Source organism: Corvus hawaiiensis, chromosome 5, assembly GCF_020740725.1.
Source record: "Corvus hawaiiensis isolate bCorHaw1 chromosome 5, bCorHaw1.pri.cur, whole genome shotgun sequence".
NCBI lineage: Eukaryota > Metazoa > Chordata > Aves > Passeriformes > Corvidae > Corvus > Corvus hawaiiensis.
Genome location: NC_063217.1, coordinates 36,234,313 through 36,259,388, shown reverse-complemented (window position 1 = coordinate 36,259,388; position 25,076 = coordinate 36,234,313). Strand labels below are relative to the sequence as shown.

The following is a 25,076-nucleotide window of genomic DNA, read 5'->3' as shown; positions in this document are numbered from 1 at the left end:
GAAAAACTGGAACAATCAAAAGATTTCTAATGATAAGGTAACACAAACCTGTAATTTCTGTTGATTGAACTGTAAAAGCTGAGCACTAAATACTCATATTTCTCCAGCTAATTAAATCGGATGAACATAGGTTTCACAATTGAAACCAGGTATTTAAATTAAATTTTAGAACATTTTAATTATAATGGTTGAAAGGATTTACAAAGGACCTGGTAAGAGGTCTGTTATGCAGATAAGGGCTCTCAAGTTTTGTAATAAAGACTATATCCTCAAAAGAAGTTTATCTTATTTTAATGGTTAGATATGTAAATATTACCAATTCAGTTTACTTACTTATTAAATATTCTTCTGTCTTCTCAGAGAGCTAAAAGATCTAACACAGTTATAAGCATAAACTGAAAAACACATAATGACCTTAGGAAAACCCCACATAATTAGCAGCTTACTTGCATCTAATTTTTTTCCCCACTTCCTGTTTTATTTTCAGTCTGACCCTGAGCACAATATATTAAGTTGCTCTTAAGGTTAAATTTTCTTGGGCTGTGCACAGCATTTCATATTGTTAACCATTTCTAGCTTTATATAGGTAATTTCCTTGTAAGCATAGTCTTAATGAACCAGAAATGAATGGTCTTCTTTGAACTCCCTTTGTAAGCTACCAGACTAGTTATCTTTCTTTCCTTTGAGAACTTTTACACCATGAGCATAAAATTAATACTTGCCTTCACCTATTTTCCTTCTGAAACTTGATTCCTTTCTTCTTTTTCAGAGCTTGACTGCAAACCAAGGTGTGCCTCCAGCAGCTCACACCTTGTGGGTTTGGAGACAGGGAAAGTGGTTGGGAAGTCTCAGAAGAGATTCTTTTAAAGCCAGTTGACTGTATGAGAGAGAATAAACAGATCCTGAGAAGAGAATGAAGTGTCCACAGAAAGTATTTTACATCCCCCAAAAAGTGCTTAACGTACATGTCTCTCTCTCAGCCTTAGTCCCTACCAAAAAAGCCAAACGAAACTATAACTATCAACAAGATATGAAGGAATACATACAATAATTATTTCACTCAGTGTATGCTCCAAGCCCTAACTTTCCTACCACCTGCAGATTTTGATTTACAAAGACCTTTACGGTTACTATCTTGGTTTCCTTAGAAACCACCTTAGATTCATTCTCATGTTTTATAAAAATAAGGCCAAATCACCTGAGGTTTTTTTTGAGCCTGGATGTGGTCTCTGAAGGTACTGGTGGCAGAGCTGTTTTGATGGACAGCCCTTACATCAGGTAAGGTTTTTTTTTTTTCTAGATGGATTGATCTTAATGATGGTTTGAGCATGCTTTGACATAAAGCTATCTTTATAATTGGGTTTTACCTAATCAGGCTGTTCATAGAATAGATGAAGTTCAATTTGTTTGACAAGTGCTGGTACTTTGTACATATTTATATTGGTCCATTTGCCCCAGAGTAACTAATGTATTTAGCAATTAATCTATTTTTATCTTGATGAGTCTTTATATTTTATTTCAGTGTTGTTGATTCTTTTCATTTAATAAAAGGATATTTGATATGACAAGGTTCAAGTGTCAAGGCCTACAATATTTGGCATATTTGTAAATAACCTGAAAAAAAAAGAAAAGAAGTGACCAACTGTGCCAATGCTAATAAACTGTAACACAAGACTCTGTGGAACTACTGGTGTATTCATGATACCGAGACAATAAAATGACAGATGACAACCAGTGTCCAGAGACAAAAATGAAATCTGTGGAATTACTGTTCTAGTGAAGGACTGTGCACTGAGAAAAGATATTTAGCGGTTTCATTTTTCCATTCTATAACAAGATCAATTTGTTGCTGGGTGATATTTAACAAAGCAAAACGTAGCATTTACAAGGAGTGGGATAGAAAATGTTATTATGGTCAAAATACTGTGCATTACTTTGCAATTACTGCCCATCTTGGACCCATAAGCATACTGTTCCTGGAATGATAGAACTAGAAAAGGTATGGAGGGAGATGATGGAGGTGAATTAAAGATGCGGAGAGATTACATACTGTGGAGAAATATTCAAGGATCTTCAGTCTAGAAGATAAATGACTAAAGAAGGTATGCTAGAAATCTATACATCATGAGTAATATAGAGAGAATGATTAGAAACAACTGTTTATTTTAATTTGAGAAAGAAGGTTACGAACTGAAATTATCATACAGCAGAATCAAAGCAGCATAAGTACTCCACACTGTGCACAGATAAGCTGCAGTGATAACCAGTTGCAAAGTGTTGCAACTCTGACACAGACACTGCAGATGATAAATAAATATGTGTTCAAAACACCAGTAAGGCCAAGTTGTTTAAGGAAAATCATTTAAAACTCTAAAAACACAAGGCAACCACGTCCACCTCAGGAAATACAGACTGCTCAAAGCTGGGAGGACATAGTGGGAAGCATCTCTGGCTGTGTTCCTTGTTTGTATATTTTCTTTAGGTATCTCTATCGGTCAGCAGCAAAGAAAGGATGTAGAATCCCTTGAACCTTTCATCTAAACACAATGTCCAATCTGATGGTCATACACTCACATTAATGTTATGCGCTGTTGTGTGTGACTTTAAGGCTAGTTATTGTTCTTTCCTTCCCTTCTTTAAAAAGTAGACAATCTGTGTGAATTTCACAACATGATTTTAAAGAAAATGGAGTAACTTCAATTTTTTGTTTTGTCTTGTGTGTTTTTATTTCTTACAACAAAGATTCTGGTTTTACTCTATGATTTTTCTCTATGATTACTACTCAGACAGATGCTAGTTTGCTCTGGCAGGAAAAAAAAAGACACATTTATGTGTCATCTATTTTGTCTAAAACCTGCTAAATTAATTGAGAACTACCATCACTGAAGCAGAAAATAAGGTTGGATTTGAGTAATGAATGATGCCTGGCTAATGATACTAAACACCATTAGAGCAAGAGAGACACTTTTTTCTCAACATAGGCTGATTGGGGAGGGGGTTGGAGTTGGCAGGAGGATGCAAGACTAAGTGAGAAGAATATGTTATTCACTGCAGAGAGCAAACACAAATTTGAAAAAGAAGTTAGAAAGCAAGAAAATAAAAGAAGGTCAGAGGTAGAAAATAAAGAAGAACAAAACTAGGTGAAAATTGGGAATTTGACACAAATCTTTGGCATTGTGAAAAACAGAATTATGCTAGCTATGTTTTCTGTCTCTCAATTTTCATGCATTTAGCCTGTATGTTGACCACAGGATCCTGGTCAAAATCCCAGTCTACAGAGTGGGACAACATCTGAAAGTGAATGCTAAGCATCCTTATTTTTCCTTATCATTCACTAGATGGTGGGCAAATCTTGCATATAGTTCTCACTGGAAGTTTTGGAATAAACGTAAAATAACACAACTGACTTTTTCAAGTATCTTGTATACCTACAACAGGTGTTTCAGTTGGACAAAATTATTCTTTGCTGTGATGAGATACAACCTTTTTCAACTGTCCTATGTGGTGTGACTGAGATGACAAAAATGAAGTATTCAAGTTTGCTTAACTTCTGTACACCACCCTTTCAATTTTTAAAATTTTATGTCACTCATTTCATGCTTTTCTGAATCTAAAAGGGTGATGGAAAGATCAATTGCATGTTTGACAAATTAACTTCTTTTATGACATTATTTTTTTTCTTTTTTTTTCCTTGAAGTGTCTTGTCTTTAAAAGCAGACTTGAATTGCCATATCCAGAATGAAGTGATCTAGAAGCTGATGTGAAATAAAAAATATTTTTATTCCTAATTAGTGTCAGAAAAAACTTTAAAAAGTAGTGTCTGTTACTGTATTCCTCCTGACTTCCCTCCCCCAAGGAGGCACCGAAAACTGTGTGGGCTTTTATTATGTAGGACCAATATTGTTTTCAGTACCTTGTGCATATAATGAGTTAGTACAACAGATGTCTTTCATTTCAAACATGATGCAGTCACAGCACAGAAATGTTTGAGTACTTGCTCCCTCTTTGGCTTAAAATTAAGTGGCTATTTTTCAGTCTCATTAGTTCGCTTAGGTCTACAGAGACTGAGAAAACTGCAAAATGCTACTTGGGTGACTGTAACCGAGTTGACCTTGCTCTTACTGCTGTTCTGGAGATGGAATGGTCCTTTGCACTTCAGCAGAGAGAGCCTCACAGGACTCCTTCCCTGTGATCTCTTGATTAACTCGGCTGTACATTTGGGTGCAAGATGGAGATTGTGGAATAGGGTAGGAAGACCACAGATTTGTTAAGACAGCAGTTCATGACTTGTGTTGATTTGATTTAAATCCTGTTCACACTAATGGGCTAGGTAGCTGCAGCACTATTATGTTAAATTTATAACCCATGTTATATTTGTGCATAGGACAGGACTAAATATACTAATTCTTAGCTTTTAAGTGTTCTTGCTTTGAGTTAGATAAATATTTTAAATATTGAAAATATCAAAAAAATGTAAATTATTGTTTTAATATTAGAGATGTTTCTTCTAACTTCCATGGACTTTAATCTAGAATTACAAATGAAATCACTATAGAAATTACTTATATTTATATCTGTAAGAATAATGAGATCAAGACAACTATCACAACTTTGACTGACATAATGCTTAAGTGCTTGACCCATCATATAATTTTCCTCCCTTATCTACAGAACAGAAAAAGACAATGTAAATACCTAATAACTAATATACTGCTTTATAAACCTCCAAGAAAGCAAACAAAAGGAATGCACATTTGGCATTTTGCTGAAGCAAACAGCACCAATGCCAAAATGATATGAAGTTTGGGAACCATTAGGCTCATATATAAGGATTGATAAGAATTTAACTACTCAAAAGAAGTGAAACATGGCTTTACATGTATAGTTTACCTTGACTTTCCAGGGTAATGAATCTAATTATTTTTTCCTGAGGATGTTTTCACTTTAGGACAACCTTCCAGTTTTTTTTCCTTTTCCTTTGTATCACAAAAATTTTAGATATGCTTCTGTCTAGTAATACTTTACTAATCTAACTCAACACCAGAAAATGGGAAAGCATCCTTGTGTATTTCTCACTTTATTTGTTCATATTTTATTGTGAACAGGACAGGAGGTGTTGAAAAACACTGATATGACAATGAGTTATCATTCAAAACAGGAGTGTATTATTGGCTTGGGAAAGCAGTCTTGGATGACAGGATGTCTGTTCTCTTTAGGTCCAAAATTAAGCTGTTGTCAAAAAGTTAATAAAGCCCACAGGAATTTTTGAAGCAGAATTGTTTGTGCTTTGTAAAGTCCTTTATATACCAAATGCTCATTAAGATAAAATGATAGCACCTGCAACTCGCTGAACATAATTTACATTTTTACTTCATATATTTCTTGTTTGGTTTCAGTTTCATCCTAATTAAAATGTGGGCCAATATCCATGAGTATGGGCTGGAAGGGCAGTGATGCAGAGCAATGAGCTGGAGGCCACTGATGCATGGCATGAAGCTGGGGGCACCGATGTGAGACATAAGTAAGACAGTTTTATGGAGTAGCCTAGAGAGGCTCCAGGGAGAAATGATATGTGAGAAAATGTTACTGAAGTCCTGCAGTCAGAAAATTACTAGAGGAAGACAGATGGATGGGATGACCGATAAAGGACAGAAATCTGTAAAATGGCTGATTTGAGAGAACTGGTAGGCTGAGTGCATCAGAAAAAAAAAACCAAAAACATAGAAGCCCAGTGGAACAAAAGGCAAGTGCTAGGAATCACTGAAATAGGGAACAGGCAAGCTTTCCAAAAGCTTGATTATCAGAGCACAGTTATTCCTTTGACTGAGAGGGTCAGCCAAAACAAACTTTGAAACTTAAATATCATTCACGGTAGGCAAGAGGTCGAAATAAGCGTCCTGTGTCAGGTCAGAAATGACAGACCTCAGAGGAAGAACTGCACCCTTATCTCCATAAGCGGCTGCAGTGTGCTCAGCCATGGCTCTCCTGGCCGTGTAGGTGGCAGACCTCACTCTGTTGCACACAAGTGAAGGTGAACCGGGTGGCCCTGGGAAGCGCTTGCTGGCTGTGAGGGAAGCTTGCTGTCCGAGAAGATCTGTGCGTTGTGTGGCGGTGCCCTACTCTTTGGAGGTCATGGTGCTGCAGAGCACATGGTGCCAAGTACCCTTCTGCTTTCAGTTCAGTGTCCATGCCAAGAAACTGAATAAATTAGCCTGTGAGGAGCTGCATGCTGCTGCAGCTACTCTGCAGTGAGTGCCAGGACTATTTCATTTGCATATAGCTTCACTTACATGTAGTTCAGGTATGACTACCTAGCACTGAAAGCTATTGCATATATTTACTTATGAAAGAATAATAGTGGCATTTTAGTTACATCCTGTATTTTTTTGTATCAGCCGAAACTGTATTCAGAATCAGAAAACCGATAAGAGGTTAATATTCATTCCAGCATATTGCTACAGGTAGATTCTTAACTGAGTAACTACATGAGCTTTTTCTATTATCCTACCAATTTTCCTGTGCTTGTCCCATTATTAGAGTTTATGCTTGAAATTAGCTTGTTATGCCTTAGGAAAATATTCCTCTGTATTTGTAAAGTATTTATCAGTTTTGAGGATGTTTCTTTGATGATAATTTTTAAATCCTGTAATGTCAGAAAATAATAATGGGAAAAACCCCCACAAAACCCAGACTAAATAATGGTGAAAACAATTTGGAACATATACTCTAAATCAGTATTTGTCTCTCATTTCCTGATTCTGTTCTCAGAACCATATCCATTAAATATTTTATAAAATATACTTCATGTCAAATTTTTAATTTTTGGCTTTGGATTATGGTATATATTAAAAATTTCTAGTTAAACACATAAAATTTCTAAAAGCCAAAGGTTCCTGCTCTGTAAAAGAATGAATGAAAGTTAGTGAGGAGCTTAGTATTTTCATATTACATGTGACTTCTCTTTCCCTCTAATGTGTGTATGCATGTTTTCTTTAATACTGGTATTTATGGTATGTTGGGAAATAAACCAGAGGCTAGAGCTTTTCCTTGATTAACAGTGTTCTGGAAAGGGCTCTGAGAGAGGCTGAAATTGAATTAGGATCCAAACTTATAATTCAATGCTATGATAATCTATAAAATAAGAAACACTGTTAAATCAACAGGAAATGAAAAAGACTGTAGTTAGCCAGGCAACCATCACTCAGCACAGAAGCTAAGTGATCCTTGAACTGGATGAATCAATCCAGACTGCCAAGGTCAATGGTTGCCATACTCGAGGAAATATGAACACATGTAGTAGGAGCCTTGCAATAAAATGAGCCATGCTGCCATCTTTTGTTAATAGCAGCTTTATCTGATTAAAGGGCTGAAGGCAGCCCTTGTATCAGCAAATTTGCACTAGCATTTGGAGCAAATTGACTGACAAGAGATGATCCAAGGAAGAGTTATGAAGTAGCAATGCTGCAGTACAGTCATACACTATTAAGCTGAGCATAGAGGTACTGCAGACAGTAGATTTTAGTATCTCCCTACAGATGAAAGGGTTTTAAATAGCTGTGTTTAGTATAAAAGGGTTTTGTATGCTACTTTATTTTCAGATGGAGAAGGCACAAAGCTGAGAAACAAAAACATGAACTTGGACTTTTAAATACTTTTCCAGCAGCACCTGAATAGAAATACTCTTCTTTTCACTCTAGTGCATTTTTATCTCTCATAACTTATAGCCTCTTTTGCCTTTCAGCCTCAATCAGTTCTCTCACTCTCACATCTATTTCACAAAATAGGATTTGCATAATGAACAATTTTGCGGAGATTCAAAACATAAATTAGGTTTTTCTGACACTGCAGTGAAAGAAATTTGAAAAGATTTGATCTTTGTGACTGTCAGAGTCAGCAGGGGTGAAAGTTGTGTAGAAAGCATAGCAATCATACTTATCATTCGGACCTGCATATTTTCTCATTGATCATTCTCAGTGCATCATGCAGATGGAAGACCAATCTCAAACATGAGCATAATAATTCAGCCTTTTCAGTTACAGAATAAGACCTTAACACTGACTTCACTCATTTCTGTACTCAAATAAAGTTCATTACTGAAACACCTACTTGTGATAATAAGCACTGATAGGAATTATATTAATGTCTTTAGCAAATAAGAACTCTCCTTGATTGAAATTCTGGACTCTGTCATGGTTATATGAAAGAGGATGGAAGAGACACTGCTTTAAGGACCACAGAATCACAGAACCACAGAATCACCAGGTTGGAAGAAACCTTCAAGATCACTGAGTCCAACCCATGCCCTAACACCACCACAATTAAAGCATGGCAATGAGTGCCACATCCAATCTTTTTTTAAACACATCCAGGGATGGTGACTCCACCACCTCCCCGGGCAGACAGTTCCAGAACTTTATCACTCTTTCAGTAAAAAACTTTTTCCTAACATCCAACCTAAATTTCCCTTGGTGCAGTTTAAGACTGTGTCCTCTTGTTCTGTCAGGTGTTGCCTGGAAAAAGAGACCAACCCCTGACTACAACCTGACTACAAGTTGTAGAGAGTGATAAGGTCACCTCTGAGTCTTCTTTTCTCGAGGCTAAACAACCCCAGCTCCCTCAGTCATTCTATTAATTTTCTCTGTTTCTTTTCTTTTCTTTGCCTCTGTTTCACGAGTTCTTGTACTCAGAGTTCAGATTGAAATGCAGGAGACGCAGAGTTTATCTTCTAATTGATGTTTATTAACTCTTCCCTATGGCATAGCTGCACAGATTGTGCTTTCTAAGTTAACAAGGTGGAAATGGGCCCGAGTTCTAACTTCCAAGGCCTTTTAAAGTCCAATCCACCGAACTATTGAATGACAACTAATTTATTTTTACTTATAACCCAGTAACTATTCATTTATGATCCACATTGCGGGCTTTTTGAACCAATACCGAAACAATACCTGAACACCCATATTTGTGAAGAAGAAGGAGGAAAGAAGAAGAACAAACCCACACCCAAAATCCTCCATCTTGTTACTAAATCCCATAAACCTAATTTTTCTACATCTCTACGTATTCCACCCAGTGACATAAAAAATTTATTTTTAATTACACAGCAACAATCTCAGTGTTATCACACAATTTTCCCAAGGCCTCAGGTCAAATGCAGTGTGCTTTTGAGGACCATTGCCTGTCAGCACTGAAAGACTGAAATTCTCTGAACCCAGGGTTCCAACATCCTTCCTCATAGGGCTTGTGTTCCAAGCCCTTCACCAGCCTTGTTGCCCTCCTTTGGACACGTTTAAGCATCTCAGCATCCTTCCTGAACTGAGGGGCCCAGAACGGGGCTCAAGGTGTGGCCTCACCAGTGCCGAGTACAGGGGAAGAATGACTTCCCTGGTCCTACTGGCCACACTATTCCTGATAGAGGCCAGGATGCCATTGGCCTTCTTGGCCACCTGGGCACTCTGCTGGCTCATGTTCAGTTGGCTGTTGACCAGCACCCCCACGTCCCTTTCTGCCTGGGCACTGTCCAGCCACACTGTCCCCAGCCTGTAACGTTGCAGGGGGTACTGCAGCCAAAATGCAGGACTCAGCACTTGGGACTTCTTAAACTTAGTCTTATTGGACTCTGCCCATCTATTGAACTGTTCTAGGTCTCTTTACAGAGACCTCCTACTTTCCAACAGATCGACACACACTCCCAGCTTAGTGTCATCTGCAAATTTACTGACAGTAGGCTCAATACCCTCAGCCATATAGTGATAAGAAACTGCAAGGAAGCAGATGAAATGGAAATTGTTCCACCCTGAATGCCAGCACCTGCTATTGCTTAAAAATAAAAGCAATTGCAGCACACTTCAGAGTGCTTTTTCAGTAGCATTTTCATATGTGAATGTGTGCATCTCTGAAGGCTAGGACAAGGAGACAAGACTTGCAAGAGACACCAGTGAGTTAGTGAAGATTGTAGTGTGGCTCTGAGAAGAGAAGGAACTTTTGAACTTAATGCTGGCTAAAAGGGAGTTGAAATTTCCGAAAAAAATCTTGTCCTATTGTATTCCTTTTACAATTAGTAAACTGCTTCAGGTTCTCTGCAAGTAAATAGGAATGTGAAACAGATATACTGAATACTATTTTTCCCTTTGCAGACATACAGCTTTCAAGGCTTAGGACTTCAGACAATAAGTGAAAAAGGGATATGCTAATTGAGTAACTTTCCATTGATGAGCACTGATGAGCAAGTTCTCCTAACAAAACCAAGAGAATGTGAAACAGTAACATCTTTTTTGGAGGCTTTATAGTGATCTTAAACATCATGAGACCTGTGGTCCAGAGAAGCCTGCATAACCTCTGAAATACTGCTTTATAATATACAGTGTAGGCATAAGTTGTGAGATGGTCTGCTCAAGAATTGGCAGGGCAAACACCCCCATGGGACTCAGTTATCAACACCAGCTGTAGGTCGTAGGTTAGCCTTGCTGTAGTAAGTTAGGTGACCTGCTGGCCCAACTAGTAGGCATAATGGGCAGCTTTTCAAATGGAAACTCATGGCTGCATGTGCAAAAAAATGGGAAAACTTGGTGGGGCTTTTTCAGGTTTCTTTAGAGATTATGAGAAACACGTAAGCTTTAGATGCCATCAGAGGCTAAACACTACCTGCTTAGCAATGGCTGAGAGAATCTGGGAAGTCACTTATCCCAGAAATAAAACTTGTCACAACCAGATTTTTTACCAGCCCTAAATAAGAAAAGAAGCAACTCTGTACTTCAACCAAACATTATAATTAGAGCCAACCATTAATCTACATTGCATGAGCAGTAATATAAATGAAGATATGATACATATACCCCTAATCAGGCTGCCGCAGGATAGAAGTTTGTCAGCCTGTCAGGTTGGTGGTGACTGTGAATGCTACTGTACAGATGCTATGTGTCACCTGATAAGCCAAGTGACTGCACTGAAGGCGTGCACAGAATGGGTTTCCCAAGTGCTTTAGTGCATGTTGAGATTAGGAGGCCTTGGTGAAAAAACTATGTCTCCTTACCCCTTAGGAAAACCGAAGAGTGGTTCCTAAGGTATAATTTTAGCTGCATTAATAGCTTTGACAGAGGGTGTTTCTTATGTTGGTTGGACTGAAATCTTTCTAGCTGTTCACAGATTTCTTGGCAAAATAAATTACTGTGTATCCCTTTAACTGTCCTGTCTCTTTATCCTTTAAGATCTTTCTCTAACCTCTGGTCTCCAGTGAGGCACTTTAAATATTTCTGGTGTAGCTGCTTTGGATCTACAGGACTGCTTAACAACATGCAGATGGTTCTCAGAATGATTAACACATCTACATTGCCACTGTAGCTCAAGTAGGAGGCAGCAGCATTTGCTGAGAATATTGGCTCCAAAGGTTGGCTGTGGCCTTCTTCTGGCGCAGTTTTCTTTGTAATGAGAATGCAAAAATTAACAAAACCAACTTCATCTCTTCACATTTGTCCATTGGATACCTATTTCACAGTGGTGGCTTTCTTTATTATTGTCAGAGAATTGTCTTTTCATATGAAAATGTGCAGCTAAGCACCCATGTTTCTGCTTCAGTGAAAAGCTTCACATTTAATCTCTTTCACCACCAACATGAAGAGATTACTTTTTGAAGATCTTGTGGAACAGGACGCTAACTCACTCACTCAGTTACCTTTATGTCTTTGATAGTTCTGGAATGTCTGTCAGCCCACCTGTCAATCCCCTGGTATCCAGCAAACAGCACAAGTTTGACATAGCTTTTCTATAATGAATTATTTGAGAAAGCATAATCTTAACTGATATGTTGCATAAAAGGACTAAGAAAAACCAGCAAAGGTGAGAAAGGTGCTAAATTAACCACAAAAAATCCCCAAAACAGGCTATGTGGGTCGCAAAGGGAATTTTGTTTAGGGCTGTAGACACTAAACAAGATGTGGGTAGGTAAACGGAAATAGATTTATCAAGAAGTTATTTCTATTGTGCATGTTTCATATTTTTCTCTTGCTAACAAGTTCAGAACTGAAATCTTCATTGTATATGCAACAAAGTGGTATATTTGTGATATATATTAGTCAAGGTCTTCTTCTTTCTGCCAGTATCTTGAGTTTTTTTCACATCCTGAATTCTTAAAAACAATGTGAAAGTGGAAGAAAAATATTTACATATTAAATTTACGGATTGTGCTTAAAATTGTGGTCTGTTCCAAATAGTCTTATCATAAAGTTCTTTGAAAGTGATCAGCATTGAGAGATTTTAGGGACAATGATTGCAAATTTAATCAAAGAAAGAAATATAATGCTGGAAAAACAACTTTGGAGTGGATAGAAGTCACTGTGACCTTGATTGAAAAGTGAAATTTGTAGGCAGTAGATGTTCCATGTGAAAGAAGATCCAGTTACCACTTTAAAATGTACAAATCTTCCCTGTCCCTGGAAAGAATTGAGCCAGCCTACTGACTATTTTCTGTTATTTAAATAAATGTCAGATATATTATATCCAAGTAAAAATATCTGTCTGCAGGCAGGAGAAATTGCCTTTTCACCATGAAAAGACTAATATGTTTGATTATGGATGGGTATGGTTAATTAACGTAGTCACAGTCCAAAGCAGTAGTATTTTAAGCACTTTATTAAAGTCTGAAATTTGAAATACTACATAAAGTTGTTTGGAATGGAAATATCTTTACATCATTTTTAACATCTGATGTTTAAGATAAAGTTATTAAAATGACATGTAAGTGATAATTAATTATAACAGACCAACATAACACACTGGAATTTTTTATGCTCTCTGGGAAGATATATATGTTCATCATTGCTCTTTTCATGAACAGAAACAGGAGCAAAAATAGAAAGTTACACCGACAATTTTTTTTGAACACAGGCCAAGGAAATTTAAAATTACCCGAGAGAAAACAAGGCTTAACACAAATAAAATAATTAAGCATGCTCATTACTGATATAGGGCCCATAATTAAGCTTATTTATATTTGACTTAAGGCCTGTAGTTAAGCATACTCATAACTGGCTTTTACGCCAGTGGAAATTGGATCAGGCTCTTAGGAAACACTAATGGTTCTGTCACACCAGGGTGCTTAAGGGCTGTCTCCTAATTCAAAATTACCTGTTTTCTAAGAGAGGTGGAGCTGTCTTCAGCCCTCCCAACCTGCATGGATGGGGCTGTGAGAAAGCTCTCTGTGCGTGGCTGAGGATTGCTGGGCTGGGACGGACCCAGCTGCAGGATAGCCCAGGTGCAGGGGCTGCCATCCTGGCTTCTCCTGCCAATCTCAGGGCTTTCTCATGCACCTTCAGACAAAACCTGGAAAGCTGGAGTAAGTCACAGATTCAGGCATGAATCTGGCTCCAAAAATAAACCACTAGGAGCAAAACTTTCCAAAGAAACTAGCCAAGAGAGCTACATACGTGGCCTAATTCCTCAAAAGACTGAAACATTCAACCTTCAGGTATTTGGCTGAATACCCAAACTGCTTGAAAATGGGCTATATTCTATTTAAGTATCAGCATTACAGACTGTCGTCTCAGTTTCCCAAAGATTGCTTTTCAAATATCTGGCACTCAGATGCCCTTAGCCATCACAGCACTGAGTGTTCTGTAAGCATAGTTACAAAAGAAGCTATCAATTGTATATCTGCCCATAACCTCCTGTATTCTCAGTTCTTCTACTTTGCCTCTATGTGACACTTTATAATCACATTTTTACATTAATTTTTATAGCTATTTTAATGAATATAGAAAATGCCCCCCTATAACTGTCACTACTTTTGTGCTATACATAGAATAATAGTTATTTGTCTAGTAAAAAAGCACTGCCATATTTTAAAGAATCGTCCTGAGCATATTTGTGCCAAATATTTATTTCTGAAAAATGTAAATGTGTCATCCATGCTGTTTAGTCGTGTAACTTTACAGCCTGTTTCAATCTGTATATATCCCCACTGATCACTCCTACTACATCTGCTTTAGTGAACTAATATAATAAAAAATATTATCCAAACTATTCATCTGGTCTTCTCCTCTTTGCTCCTTCCCTCTTCAGCAGGACTGATAGCTCTAACCAGTAAATTCAAATGGTTCATTTTATGACTTATTGCTGTGAGAACAGGGATCTATTGAAAGCACTCCAAAGTGTTTAACATGTGTTTTGGAATAAAGATTGCAATCACTGAAGGAGTGTACAAGGAGAACAGATTTATAAAATGTTAGAGGCCTAATTAGATGGAGGGGTACTGTGAAACTTCTCCTTTTCAGATGCATTAAAGTATTAGGTGATTTGCCCTGATATTTGACAGAGTGACTTTTATATTGCATCTTTTGTGAAATGCCAAATCCCATTCTCCATGGCCACACACAGAATCTTCAAATATTCCTGGGGGTAAGACATTTCTTGGTTTGAGAAATAAGTGTAAATTCTGCAGTGCAAGTGTTAACAGGTAGGATCACCCAGGATTGCCCTGGGGAAGGCCTTTTCATCACCTCACACCAAACTTGCTTTTCTGCTTTATATCCTCAGGGTAAAAGTGAAATTCTGGTCTTTTCCCCCTCCACTCTTTTTCAGGGGGATACTATTTTGAAATCTCTGTATGAACAGCAGAGCAAAAAAGGCCTTATCTTAGAAGGAAGAAAAATTGTATTGACTTTGAAAATGGAGAGGAGCATTGTCCAGAGGAGCAAACAGCAGACTTGAGAAAATCCCAAATGCTTTCTCCTCTAATGCATATACAGATACAAAGCAATCAAACAAAAATGAGATTGTGCAGCTAATAAAATCAATCAGGCCAGGCTGGCTAGAGCCATTTCCAGATGGCCATGGAGAGTTCCTCATCACTTCTGAATGGTTACTGACGAATATGTACCAGCACTTGATCTCTCTTGGGAAGCTATTTAATTTATCTCCCAATCATCTGTCTAACTCCCGGGAGGCTGTTTATCTTGTATCAGTATGTTTTTTCAATCATTAAAAGATTCCTTCCTTGTTTGCCTAGTTTTTCCTATGTTTCCTCCTTCTTTGCAGATTGTTTATCTCCAGTTTTCTCACTCTAGGAGAGCATGTGCGTAATTTGTTTGTCAATAATAAATAATGAACACATTTTATTATGTGTTACTAATGTTTTGGTGCAGAACAGAAGTAAAAATCTTATAAAACTGCAAATTCACTGAATGTGTATAAATACCAGTGGGCATCTGGCATATATATTTCTATCTTTTATTTCATTCTGTACTTCCATATTTATATTTTTCTCTTCCTTTAGTTACAAGTAAACAGCATATATATATATATTTACATAATTCAGTACATAAATTGCACGTTGGGTATATTTGAACTTTTTCTGGGTAGAGACAAGACATATCTGGTTATTTCAAAAAATCAAGGAATGGCTAAAACTTTTGCCTTTAACACCAAATGGCAGTCATTTGATATACTCTAACATTGCACTGTGTTCCTGACTCTCAGCCTGAAAAAAATAATCGTTGTTCCTCTATTCATAGGTGCACTGAATACCTTCTGATTTCTTCCTTTTAAAGCCTGTCTTCAGTGATGACTTGAATTTATCTATCTGTCTCTGTTAAGTGTCTTATGGGATCAACCCTGTTACTTTTATTCACTTACTTTTGTTCACTTATGATAGTGCCTTGCTTTCACCTGTGATTTCCTTGAGGTAGTTGTACAGATTATTCTGTAACCCTGTGAGTATGTTGCAGTTCTCTTTCTGCCCAGGTCCTGTGACACAAACGGATCAGACAGGAGTATACAGGGGCTTCTTCAGGTCAGTCAGGGAGCAGTGCAGCAAAATTTGTAACAGAAGCAAGACTGATAAATTGTCAAACATAAGCAGAGATACCAGACACTGTCCCACGGGGTTTAGCATGAAGGCTGGAATGGTACAAAATACCAGTGTCATCAATTATGTGATTCTGTATTAGGGACAGGAGAATCCTTCTGAAAACATGCCAAGCACTTTATTTTGATGTCTTACTCTTTGACTCCCCAGTTGCTTTGTAGGCTGAAATCCTTTTCTGATTTATGATATATGTATGCACAGGATTTTTATCTCCATTTGTCCTTGTTTCAGCATTGTCCTTGTCTTTAATGTTAGTGCTTGATGTTCTCTTCTTGATGCACAAAGACAAATCAGTCTTCTCCCCTTTGTTGTACATTTTGGGTTGCTGGACAAACCCAGCTTCCTAACGTGCCTTAGTGAGACAGGCCATACGGTCCCTTAATCATTCTTATGTGCCTGTACCAATTCCAATCCGAATACCTCTTTTGTGGTAACGATTCTGCACAGTGTTCACTGAACGCTTACTGGCTTTCTGCACAATAGGCTGAAGATTTCCTAGGCTTACTTGAAAACAGCTTAATGGCTGCATTTTAAACTTCCACTTTTCACAAGCACTACATTGATGAATTATATACATAATGAGATCAAAACAAGGACCAATTTATTTTATTCAGTCATCACAGTCCACTATCTCCAGGCTAATTGCAGAAATCAACATTATTTTATTCTCCCAGTGTGAGGCCTTGCATTCTGACTCTTTCTGTTCTATTCTATTCTCCTACTCTGTACCTTTCACCCCATTTTAATTTCAGCTTTAAGGTGATGCTTATGTTCTTTCTGTACAGTCTATCCTCTGTTCATAATACCTCTCTGCTTCATTCTGTCAACTGATTTTGTTAGGACACATCTATATTTTGCAGGAGAAATGTCTCCCAACCCTGTGATTTCAGTAGTGTTTTTTCAGATTACTTCCTTACATATTTTATCTCACCTCTGAAGAGAAATTCATTGCTTGTCAGTAACCTGTCTGGCAGAAAATGATTGTCCTACTCAAAGGGAACAAAGCGTTGAAGCCATAATGACACACCACAGGCGATGACAACCCAAGTCTTCCACATCAGGTTTGGTTGGGAACCTCCTTAGGATCAAGTTATATGGCAGGTGTTTTCTTCATCCAGCATCTACCCTCAAAGTCATTCCTTACATGAGTCTGTACCAATATAGCAGCCTGGTCTGGCTGTTTTCAAGCACCTCTCAAAGGGACAGCTATCTGTGGTATGCCAACAGCCATTCCCTCATGTCCGTAGCATTTAAACCAGCAGCTAGGGTTCATTTGTGTGGGTGGAGAAGTAAGATCTGATTTCCTTGTGTCACACGGGAAGTTCTGGGTGGGTCTTGCCTCTCCAGGTCTCATATTTATCTGAGATCTTGATTGTGTTTCTCCACATCAGTGTTAGAGAGCGGAAAAAAGAATTATTTTGGATCAACTCTTTATTTTGGATCACAACTCTTTGGTGATCTTAGGCAGACTTTCAGTAGAAATAAAATCATTTTACTTTATGCATCAGGGATAGTGTAAGAATAACTGCACTCCTGTACATGTGAGGAAGTAGAAAAAAATAAACTGTCACATATTCTATATTTTTTATAATTTTTAAAATTTCAGTCTTTGTGGAGTCACATAGGGTAGAGGTATATTTTGATTGCTTGTTCCAAGTACAAATTCTGTAGGGCTCCAAGATTTCTGGGCTGGGCAGAAGCCTGGATTGGTTGTGTGTGGATGTTGTTATGACTAATACCCAAAGAATGACATAAGGAGGCTGCAGTAAATCATTTTTAAAGTAGAACAGTATGTCCAAGTTCTGTTCTTCTGTTTTCTTTAGAGAAGGATTATACTCAGTGAAAGATCCCTTGGGCAGGTGCTGGCACCTGCCTCCTCATGATATTTGATACAAAAAAGCTAAGCTCATTAATTAATTTTAATTCATTTGGAAACTCCCTAAACCAGGGCTGCTTGTGGCAGTAAGAAGAATGTGTAATGGGGTTAGCTGCCTTTAAAGGCATTGGTATTTTGAAAGCAAACTCCTATTTCTAAGATTCTCTATTTCTGTTTGCATCCTTATATTCTTTTACCAGTGAAAAGTAAATAAGAAATTAATCTTAAAAATCAATCCATATGTTGGCACAAAAGCAGTATCAAAAGTCAAACTAAGAGCTTAAATATGAACACCAGAGAGCCTGCTGCTTAACAAGGTGTGACAGCTAATCAGATTTGTAACAAGCAATAGATATGCAATGAAAGTAACACGAATCTGACAGTCTTTCACAAAATATGGCTCATCCTCAAGTGTTTTTCAATGCCTACTTTAGATATTCCTGTTCTCTGGTGCATGAAGTTAACCCTGAGCTAATTCACAGGTATTAGTACCTTTCCACTTCCTTCTATCAGATCATTTTCACTGGCTAGAGACAAGAGGCAAATTACAGTATCACTGGACATCATGCACAATAACAGCCAGATCATGGCCACAAACTTCTACATTTGTTAAACATTGCATATCCAGCTGCAGGACTGAAAATGCATCTTCAGACATGAATTGCTCTTTGCTCAAAATCCAGTGCAGTTTCTTAGTAGTGGTTTGTTTTTCTGCTCTGACAGCACAAGCTCTATTAATAATCTGTGTTCATACAGCCACTGGCAAACCAGGAAAGTAAGTGATGTGGTGGCACAGTAGAAACAAGAGCTTTTAATCACACCAGCAATGTTGTCTGGAGGGAAAAAGAGAAAGCCAGTGCTAAATGTGCAGACGAAGTAGAGAGAGACTGGAGCAAGCTCATGGAGAGTTTTATACTCAAGAAGTTCATTTTGCACTGGGTTCTGAAATTAATGAGCAGCCACTGGAGTTGCCTGACAATGGGGGTGATATGACTTAGTGTCCAGGGATCATAGAAGTTATTCTGAGCCAGACAAATTGAATTGTTCATTGTTTTCTCCCACTGAATAGTCTCATAATTCAAGCACTTAATCATAAAGAACAATCAAGTTCCCTCTCACTGACTTCAGCTTTCCTACCTTTCTCAGCTGGCTGATCATGCCTCAGATAATCAGACCCCTCTCATCTCAGACATATATACCTTATGGGTCCACTCTCCTTCTGTGCCTGCCTTCTCCTTTGTACTATAGTTCTATCTTCTCCCTCATTTTCCATCGCTGTTATTTGCTGACTTCTTTCACAGTTTTCTTGCAGTGATGGCATTGCTTACAGAAATAAAAGCAGAAAGACCACGACCTTATTTCTGCCCCCATCCATGCTATTGCTGTCTTGCACTGTTCTATCCTCATTCCTCTTTTTCACCTTGGGATGCTTTTCAATGGTGACTTGTTAGCTAGAGATGATCATCTGAACCTCAAATATCAGGACATCACAGATTTCACTGATCACATTTCTGTTTATGGTCTTGGGTCTTTTTTGGGTTGCATTTCCCAGCCACATCCCCTGTCATGGCAGTACTACTGATTTGATTGAAATCCTGCCTTATGCAATCAAATCAGATTTCCTTCCAGGATAATAGTGAGAGTTTTGGTCTCAACTTAGTCTGAGTTGTGACATTAAAAATAGAGTATGTAACAGTTACAGAATTGTACTGTAGTGCTGCCTGGTTGCTAGACTCTGATATGTAAAAGCATTTAAAAGAGAGTCTTGCAAAGTGAGGTGATAGTCATGATGAAGAACTAAAAATATCTTGGAAAAAGCAACTTCAAATGTCACTTTTTCAAGTCAAATTATTTTTTACAATAACCAATCAAACACAAGATATTGAGACATTAAAATAATTGTTTGTTTTCTTAAAGATGAAAGAAAAATGAGATAATAAAAAAAATTCAGAAGGCTTAGTAACATACAAGTCACCTGGATTTATCAACAAGAACAGAAGTGCATCTCTTTAGGGTTAAGGAAAAAAAAACCTATTCTGTTCCCACTGGGCATTCAAAATGATAAATCTTTGGCACAAGGAAGGGGTTTTTAAATTAAATTTTCTTTTCAACCTAAGGCTTTTTTGATTTATATGAACTAGCCCCAAGCAAGGGTCTTAATTATTTTTGATTTATTTCCTTCATTCCTGAGAAAGGTCTTTCAGCTTTTCTTTATTATTATTATTTCAGTTTTTCTTCTTCTGTAGGCATATCTATGTTTTCTAGCTCTTAATTTTACTGCTAAGTTTTCATGTTTTCTTTTCCTCTTTGGTGAAACACTCTGCTGAAAGCCTTTGAGTCTTAAACAAAACTCAGCTTGCTTTCACAAATGTAATGTAAGGTTTGAGTCTTTTGATTTTAATTTCAATTTGTTAATTTGTTTCCCCATAACTTCTGCTATGTTGCTATAAATCAGATATCCTGTCCTACCCTAAAAAGTTATAAGTTTCCTGGGCATCAATATGGCCTCTTTTTCTTCTCAGCTGATATTTTTAGGTAAAACATTCTATACAAACTTATGGACTTTTTACCCTAGTGCTAAAATGGGGTTTAGTCAATTTTTTCTCTTCTTTATGAGAAATAGTTCTGTTTTCCACTTACTATGTGTATAAATGGAAAAAAATGCCCTGGTGCACTTTCAGGATAATGATAGGAAAATATCCATGGCCAGCACAGCTCAGTAATTAAAGCATTCTCCAGGACTGCAAAGTCCTCAGTCAGAGAAAGAAGCTGAACCTTTCTCTCTTCAGATTCATTAAGCTGTGGCTGTTGCTATATAACAGGGAAAGGCTGCTTTTTGCAAGAAGGTCTGTAGGTGCTTTTTGAGCCCTGCCAGGGTGGAGATTCTCCTCCTGGCAAAAGCATCCTCTTGGGTTGAGGTGTGAGCAGTACCTGGGGCTGCTCTACCCAAGGATGACCAGGCAGTTCTGCCAAAATGGAAAATTGTAATGGTGAGTGCCTTGCGAGGAAAAAGAAAGCACTGGGAGAATTTTGGACTTCTCAGAGTTTATTGAGCACGATTTTCTCTTTGATATGATATCAGGAGTTTAACTCGCCGCTGTACCCTCCATGCTAACTGAAGATCATGTTCAAATACCCAGCAGTTACTTTCCAACCAAACCATCAGAAACATGAGTTTGCCTGCAATGGAGTTTGAGAAAGTCAGATTTGATATGACAGGAACTTAGAGCGTATGAAGTCCACAGGCCGAAACCAACCACAGAATTCAATGCAGCAGTAACAGTACACATTCAATGAATTTTTTTTGTGTGTCAACAAGAAAACATTCCCTGTATGTACAGAAACCTGTGGTCATAGCCAGTCAAGTACTTTGTGCATATCAAACACTGTAAGTGATTTTCTTTCCATGCGAAATTCAATGGTGACATTTTTTAATTGGAACAAATGCAAAATGGGTAATAATGGCATTGCTATATACCCTTGTAGGATCAAAAGAAGCTTTTTTTTTGATGCAACTGAATATTTATTTCTATTATAATGCCTTAAATGCTGTAAGATGTGTTTTAACATAAAATATCAATTTAATATAGAAAAATTGCCCAGAAAGGAAAATAAAATTCCTTTCATATATTTCAGTGTTATAAAATAAATCCTAACATTATAAACTATGTTTTTCCTAAAGAAGTTTGTTTATTTTTTGCTTGTTTCAAAGTAAAAATATAAATTTAAAATCTAAAATTATTCAAATATATGCAATCACTGTATAATTAATGATTAGGAGAATAATTTTTGAAGCAGAAGGCTAGTAAAGCATTACTGCACATTTTGATTCCTATTGCATGTCAAAGACCTCATTTAAGGCAAAACTTCCATTGCCTTTGCTGAAAACAGCTGTAATCTAGAAAAAGGGTTATGCAGAAGATGAATCCATCTTCAGACCTAACATGGGAAAGGTAAATATCCACTTACTGGTCTTCATAGGAAATCAGCATTTTGCAGCACTGTAAGTGCCTAAAAAAGCAAAGCAGCAAAAGAAGCAAAATTAAAAGCAGAAGAATAGCCTTTTGCATGTTTTCGAAATTCCTCAAAATAGATTGGAAAATTTCAGACCCAAGGCCTAAAGTTAACTTCAAGTCTTACAAAATTGTGTTTAAGAATGTTTTGATGAATGTTGCTCAAAAGGTCATAGATATGTATGCTGTAATACTACTGCAACCCGAGTGAGAAGTAAAGACAGAAGTAAAATGCTAGCACACCTGAGACTGCAAGAAAAATTTAATCATTGTTTTAATATGACAGATTTATATCAAGGTGGATTAGGAGTTTCAGTTTTGGTACATGGGTTTTTTTGTTTGCTTGTTTTTTTCTTTCTCAGAAAAAAAACTTTTTAAAAATGGGCTTTGCACTATGAGAATTACAGGGGACATATCTGTTCTGACATGAAGCAAGGAAAAGACAGGGAGGACTAGGTAATCTTCAGTGTAGGACATGTAAACCACTAATTCCAGCATTCTGTGTCCATTCTCACCTCCATAGCCAGGGCTTACAAATTCACCAATTATTAATTCACTCCTTACCAGTGCAGCTGAATTGTCAAAGGTCACTTGCACTGTGGAAATGTTGCAGTTCTGGGATAAACTGAGAAAAAAGCCAGAAGCTATGAAAGTGTAGATGTTCCACAAGCCAAGGCAAAGCCGGGGTGATGATTCCTTTGTGTGAATTCAGAAAATACTTTTGACAATTGCATAGACTTTTTTTTCACTCTGATAAATTAATCTTTAGTGATCCAGGAAGGAAGCAGAAAAATGCATTGCCAGGATGACCTTTCTTGCCTTCTGTTCCTCCTTCTGCATATTTTCAATGTGGCCCTTTGAATTTCCACATAGAGGAAGGACTAAATTCAGAATTCAGGGCTTCCAGGGCAAGAACCCTCATGTTTCTTCCTGGAAAAAAAGAGTGTGGATAGGCAGAGGGCTGCAATATCTGTGCATGAAAATATATGAGCACAAGGCACTGAAGTTTAGTAGGGAAACACTCTGCTATTACATAAGTAAAAGCCTTTATATTAATTTGACACGTATCTACAACCACTCTAAATTCCCTACTGGTCCAACCACCAGTGCAGAGCTGGTTTAGTTTGCTCTTAGGATCCAGTGACACAAAGGGTATAAGAAATGCTATTTGTCAAAACCAGACATAAAAATGGAAGGTAATAAATCAGAGAAGAGGGCTTTGAGTGGTCTAAATGCTGTTGTCCCCGTTTCATCTCAGAACACCCTAGTGTAAACACAGCACCCAGAACTATTTTGTAACAGGCAACAAACAACAAAGTAAAACAGCTTTAGTAATAAGATTGAAAGAGGAAGAGAATTATACACAGAAACTTAACCTTACGTCCTTGCAGATACTGGAACAAGACTTTTGCACAGCACTGGGTGGAATCCAGGTGGACAGCTACAGCGTGGCTGTGGAAAGGTTCACCCTTCCTTCCATAACTCTGCTCTTTAATGCAGCAAACACAACTATATATCTTGTCTGGACATAGGGATTTTATCTCTTAATGCCCACCAGAGCATACCCATCTACATGCATCTAACAACTGTATCCAGGAATGGCATGTATCCTGGATATTTCAGCACATTCCAGCACATTTTTTGTATGTATATACATATGGGATTTTACTATGGTCCCTCATGCTAACACATGGACTTGTCAGGCGCTAAGTACAGGGCCCAGTAAAGCAGATAGGGGTTGCTCAAGACCACAGACTCCTTGAATGCAGTATCTTCTGCCAGAATTCCATTACAGAGGATCAGATCTATGAAATAGAAAAATGCATAGCCAAATCACATACAGCTGACAGGTAGGCAAGCTCTCGTTATTACAGCTGGATATTGATCAACATGGCATGGAAAAAGCTGGTCAGAAGTCAGGGAAATGCCAAGGTAATCAAAAGGGGGAGATATCTAGAGGACCCTGAGCTCACCCTTATGTTATGCAACCAAAAATACATAATTCATCCCATGTTCTTAAAGTAAGAAACTATCAGAGTGAGACATTAAGGCTAGTGACTAAAGAAGATAAAAACTAGCTACAGGTGAGCAAGCTCATGTTTTATATGAAAATGCAGAAACAGAAACCCTTACATATTTCAGCATTTTTACTACAAACAAATACACAGTTATATTGAACATGTTGAGCTGTCTGTGTTGAATTACCTTTGACCTCTTCTGATTACAATTCAAAGCGACAAATCTTGCCTAAATATAACTGGCACTTAGAATATGATAATAATTTTGCCTCAAACGAAAACTGTAGTATTGATTGCTGAGGAAGTTTAGTAAGTATTGAACTAGTCAAGGTTGGCAATATGATATTTTCTTAATTCAGGAGAGATAAATGGACCCAGAAAGTTCAGAAGTTTTTCACTATGTAATATTAAGCAGTTAAACATGGTTCGAGATTTTAGTTTGGGGCTTCTCTACTTAGTCCTGTGGAAAACATAAGGAAAAAAAGCTCAAACCCAAAATTGAGAAAAGTAACGTGCAGCATGAAAAGAAAGGAATAAAAGGAAATGTGGGGATTATGCAAAGCAAAGGTAATTCAAGCCTCTTTGCCACAGAGAAGTTACTTGACAAAGTTCTATCTTTCCTAAGCAAGCCACATGAGCAGGAAAGAAGAGGTTAATTTTAACCCTGAAACAACCTCAAGCACAGCAGTTACTTTTCTAATTTTGCCAAAATAGACAGAAAGACAAGTGTAGTAGTATAATAAATAATGAGGAAAAATTTATCTCTAAATATCAGAGTTTAAGGTGGTTTATGAGTCACAGGTAGATACTTAGTTGCCTCTTGCAGCCATTCTCCCAGGACCTGGTGCACTTCTTTTGCCTAAGGCATTTTTTGGCTGGTCTGGTTGGTCTTCAACTCACCATTCTCAGGCATTACAGAGGTAGACAGTTTATCTCCTTATATGCAGAAATAATTTTGAAGACAAGATTAAAAATGGCAGAAGAGGGAAATATGTACAGAGGGAAGTCACAGAAAAGGGGATCAAGGAGGAGGGAAACATTGCTGATTTGGTAACAAAGGTCAAAAGCATTCTGTTGCTCTGTACATCCTAATAGCCAAAGATCACCAACACAGGGCAGCCCTTGCAAACAAAGTTAACAGTATATGAACTTCCTCCATGAGATTGTCCAGGAGTGATTTCACTTGGTTTGCCCTCAAAAGGGTAAATGGGGTAGAATGGACAGCTTTCTCACTGTCTGCTCACTAAGCTTAAATTTTAAAAGAGGGTTATTATCTATCGCTTTCTACTGTACCTGAGAGGATCTCAGTCTAC

The 25,076-nt window shown here is 37.6% G+C and overlaps 1 long non-coding RNA gene across 1 annotated transcript; it reads right to left on the bottom strand.

The window, feature by feature from the left end:
• Positions 1-334: 334 nt before the first annotated feature.
• Positions 335-20,701, bottom strand: LOC125326781. The gene is made up of 3 exons (XR_007203992.1): positions 20,690-20,701; positions 16,663-16,666; positions 335-877 (listed from the first exon to the last, which is right to left on the bottom strand). It is a non-coding gene; the product is annotated as an uncharacterized LOC125326781 (long non-coding RNA).
• Positions 20,702-25,076: the final 4,375 nt, after the last annotated feature.